The sequence below is a fragment of the Solanum dulcamara genome, chromosome 7 (assembly GCF_947179165.1).
Source record: "Solanum dulcamara chromosome 7, daSolDulc1.2, whole genome shotgun sequence".
Taxonomy (NCBI): Eukaryota; Viridiplantae; Streptophyta; class Magnoliopsida; order Solanales; family Solanaceae; genus Solanum; species Solanum dulcamara.
In genome coordinates this window covers 25222714-25227688 of record NC_077243.1, presented here as the reverse complement: position 1 = coordinate 25227688, position 4975 = coordinate 25222714, and the positions used below count along the sequence as shown (strand labels likewise).

The window sequence follows — 4975 nt, the reverse complement described above, 5'->3', positions numbered from 1 at the left end:
CTAGCTGACTTAGACTTTAAATAGTCTCCATAACTAACTCTAGTTATTTAGACAACATGAACAACAAGAACTGGTCTAAATCTTTTATAGATTAGGAATTGATCTTACAAAGATTAAGACCAAGAAACCAGAACTCTAAAATGAAAATAAAAGACTGATAACTCTATTAGGTCATTCTTCTTCTTTGAGAGTTGATTTCAGAGAGCAAGAGCTTCAAAGTTTTTCTATTTCAGAGATTCTGAAAAGCCAAGGAGAGAATGTTGTAAATAATGTATATATAAACAATATACATTGTGTTGGATGATTTCTATTGGATAGACAACCGTTCTTCTGCAAAAGGACTCGTCCGCACACACATCAGATCGATCTGCAGATGTGGCGAAATCTATTTTGTACGATTTTCTGCTATCACTATCAGTTTAGAGTGCTCATAGGGATCCAGTCCCTCACTTATTCCCTTAGTTTGTTAAATCATCAAAACATACATTATCACCACCGCAGAAGAAACTTAAGATCGACGAAGAAGATGGAGATTCAGTCAGGGGCGGAACTAGAGGGGTGGCGACCGAACCCCCTTCGTCGGAAAATTGCACTATATATATATTGCGAATTTTTTTATTCATGTACAAATATAATTTTTGCATCCCCTTAACAAATGGAGATTGTGGATTAGTGGATAAGGTGCTTGTGATTGAGCCTGTGGTCGTGGGTTCAATTCTTAACAATGACACATATTTTTACTTTTTTCATCCAGTTTCTTATTTTTTAATTTTCTTGAACCCCTTATTAAATATTCTGGTTCCGCCCCTGGATTCAGTTGTTAGTGTAACTTCCAGTGAAGATAGCATGGTTTTAAGGGATGAAGTGAATGATACAGCCAGTTCCATAAGACCGACTTATAGCCAGTATGATTCAGACGAAGATTTTTGCCCATATTACCCCCATAAAATGGATAAAGCTGTTTGAGAGTACTACCAACAGGTTAAGGAGAGCGAGGTAAGCTTATCATTCTTTTCTAATTTGAGTCATTTATGAAAATTTTGAGTGTATTTTAAGGTGATATAGGAGTCTGTATGAAAAGTTTGAGTCAAAATTAGCAATATTTTAAGGTGATTAAGGAGTATGTAATTTGCGTACAACCTGTATATGAATCTAGGGCAGTTCCCAGCAGCCTCAACCTGTTTATTTCATTCATTTCACCAAAACGCCTAAAAGAACAGGCTTTTGAGCATGATAGTAGATAATGGTCAGACGAGCTCAAATTGTGCATCATCATCATCAACTATGATTCATGTAGTGGACCCCAACTTGCTTGTGTGATTGATGAATAATAGTAGTTGTTGCATAGATAATCATAGGGAAAACTGATTCAACTGGTGAGATTATGAATCCAAATGAGATGCTTCGAATGGAATTTTAAAGGGATCTTAAGTTCAGTAAGTACATCGAAGCATGCATAAGTTCCAGGATTAGAAAAGATCTCTTTTTGAGGGTGGGGGAGGCAGCATAAATTGGAGTTCGGATTAAGGGTAAATTGAAGGCTGGCATCTAAGCTTTAGAAGAAATTTCAATGACAAGGAGGTGGAAGAAATTGGTGAGCTGTTGAGTTTATTGGATAACATCAGCATTGCCGCAAGTAGAATGGATTCTAAAGTACGGACCGCTACTAAAAGTAAGAAATTTAGTGCGAAGAGTTGTTACAAGCTATTAGAGAGGCAGATTGATTTGGTGGAGAATAACTTGGCCATGTGAGATGTTTTGGAACACTAGAGCTTCTCCTAAAGCAGTTTGTTTTGGATGGATAGCAGCCAAGAATACATGCCTCACTCGAGACGTGTTGCAAAGAGAGGCTTTTGTTTTATGCAATAGATGCTTCCTATGTGAAGAAGCCCCAGAATCTTCTAGTCATCTGCTTATTAAGTTTGGACAGTGTACACAAATCTACCTGGGGTGGAATGGACAATGCCACTCAATATGAGGAACCTGTGGAAATGTTGGCAGCATCAGAGGGTTGACATTAGAGCAAAGGATATCTGGGGAACTATTCTTTTATGCATAATGTGGATGGTCTTGTTGGAAAGAAATAGGAGGTGTTTTGAAGGCCAAAAAGTCATGTCTGCTGTTAATTTTTTTTAGATGTTTGTTGAATCTTTTTTTCCTGGTGCAAAGATAGGACACCTGACAATTTTTGGCAATTTCTAGATTTGGCGAATATGCTTATTTGCAATTGTAACAACTTTCCTACTTGGTACTTATTATTAAAATTATCTTACCTTGTAAAAAACACACCATGTTATTTGGTACTTCCAAGCCAATGTATCTTTGGATACTTGCCTGATATAGGTTCTGCAATTTTTCTGAAGGTTAACAAATTGGATGCAATAGTTGATATTTGTATCTTATTGGTGGATTGTACTTTTGTAGGGATTTGATATCACAGATTATCCCGGACAGTGTGCGATGACAACCGTCTACCCAATGCCATACTACTTGAACGACCCTAAGAATGTTGACATGATGAGGGATTATGCTGGAAAGGCACTAAGCTATACAATGATGAAACGGTATATAGTAGATGCACTTTCTTTGTCTTTCCTGGTTGTCCTTTCCCTTTGTTTTCTTTCAGTATCTAAGAAAATTACTCGACTGATTTTTAGGGCACCAATTATGAGGTCAATGGCATTTTGACGGTGAATGGATGCGGTTGTCATGACTTCATCTTCTATATTACCTTTTCTGTTAAAACGCGTGATGGTAAGGATGACATTTTTCAAGCAAAAGTTGTGAAAGATTTAAATTATCGCTTGCAGTTTCCGGTGGTCAGGCCGAATGTAAAAGCTGTTATTGGTTAAGGCTGTTATCAGCACCATGATGTCATCTGCACCATGATGTCATTCATTCTATTTCTTCTGATATCTTAGTGTGCTGATATTTCAAAGCATCTTTTATTTCTAACCAGCGTCTTAATATAATCATGTGTTCTATGAGATTAGGCTGTTGTACCACAAATCAGTAACCATGTATCAGAATGGATACCAGAGTTGCTTTGTCATGTTTATGTTTATGTAATTAGTGTGTCTGGTAAATTTAACTGATATTACGTGTTATCTGTCCTTTGCCAATGATCTTTAATTACTTTTTTTTATGAATAACTACATTAATTTTGAATGGGAGAAATTTCAATAAAAATAGCATTACCTGAGAAGTTCTTAAGTTGTAGCCTTGTAAGCACCCTTTGCTTTTACCTCATATGAACATGTTTTTAAAAAACTAATTCAGAACTGCTTTTTTCCTCTTATAGCACTGCTTTGGATAATTTACAATACTTTCTGTCAACCTATTTCTTGATTGTCTGCATTTTCCTTTGACAAAAGAAGAAGAATTCAATGCATGTGGTGTGGATATAGTAGTGCATGTAGACTCTGTGCAAGATAATACATACAGCACATCACCGGGTACACAAATAGAATAAGACTAGACAGACCTCACCTTAAGGAAGTTAAATAAGTGCTTGGGTAACTAGAAGCTTAGAGAGCAGTGATGCTCCAGCAGTTCCTACATTTGCGAGGAAATCTCTAGTCTGAAACATGAGTTCTCTGAGTCGAAAAACCCACCTTGTAGTAGGGTTCACGGAGATGGTGACTAAAGTTATGATATTCATAAGTTTTACTAGATAGCTGAGTGGTCAAATGAACCGTATTTGTGCCTTTTCTCCGTCTCTCCACCAGTCTTTTGCAAAAAAAAGTTGTCATCTCCATTGAGATGTGCAGGCAGGTTTGGCTTTCTGTTACAAGGAAGAGCTTTTTTGTTTGATAGAGCTTTTTAGGAGATTGATTGCAATGAAGTCTCTGATTAATAATCAACAATGAACTCTGAGGTCTAATCGCATTGTTTTATTGTTATTGCTTCCATATTTGTATCCTCTTTTCAAACTATTTGGCAAAGCTTATTTAAGGTCTATTGAAAACATCTCTATCTCTACGAGGCAGGGATAAGGTATGCGTACACTTCATCCTCCTCAGACCAGACCCTACTTGTGGGATTACACTATGTTTGTAGTTGTAATTCAGAAAAGGATTCAGTTTGAACATTGTTTAAAAGTGAACTTGGCAAATGTTAGTATGCTATAAGTACTGTCTTTTCCCGTGGGACTTTACTGTTTAAGGAACAATTAATTTCGGAAATTGTATCTTTGAAGTCAGTAACTGTCTTCTTCTATTGTGTAGCCAAAGAAAGGTTCGGATATGCAGTGATTGAAGAATGTGCTCCGAAGTCTCCTTTTGGTACTCAGCTGTTAACTTCAGCAACAATTTTCTTGTGGCTATCACTGGGCAGGATTACTTACCGGCTTTATTTTATTTAAATGCCTTGTACTGGACACATTAATGTGGTAGTGGAGAGCAGACTATATGATTGCAATGAAAGTCAAACAGTGACATTTGATGTTATAATTAACTTGATTGTGCACTCTTCAATGAAGAGAAAACCACTTACTTGGACTTGCAGATGGCTGCATCAGGGAAGTTAGTCAGTCTGCCATCTTTACACTACTACATAACACAAGTTACTGTATTGTACTTAATAGCTAGTAGAACTGATATGATCAAATTGAGAATCACTTAAATCTATAATGGGATATGATAATTTAGAGAGTGCACTAGGCTCAATTTTGGCATATCCCTATAACCCCATTTCGTTCCCCAGCTATTTTTCACCAAATAGAACTCTACACCCTTCTCTTCCCCACATCCGATAATTAACATTGCATGTTTTCCTACTTGTTGTCCTTCAATTTCCTGTAGTCTCACTTGAGCAATTTCATTTTCAGTGGGTCTCATGTACATTCCTTGTATATAAGTTAAAACAATCAAATTATGAATCCATATCATCTAAGCTAAGAGAATATTGAGCAAAACGGTTGTATTAGTTCACCTTGCCACGATGTAGCTGAAGACTTGGAACATGAAGAGCAGCG

At 36.8% G+C, this 4975-nt stretch overlaps 1 long non-coding RNA gene across 1 annotated transcript; it reads left to right on the top strand.

The window, feature by feature from the left end:
• The first annotated feature begins 899 nt into the window (after positions 1 to 899).
• Positions 900 to 4494, top strand: LOC129896024 (uncharacterized). Its single transcript, XR_008767899.1, has 4 exons — positions 900 to 996; positions 2425 to 2564; positions 2658 to 2754; positions 4227 to 4494. It is a non-coding gene; the product is annotated as an uncharacterized LOC129896024 (long non-coding RNA).
• The last annotated feature ends 481 nt before the right edge of the window (positions 4495 to 4975 follow it).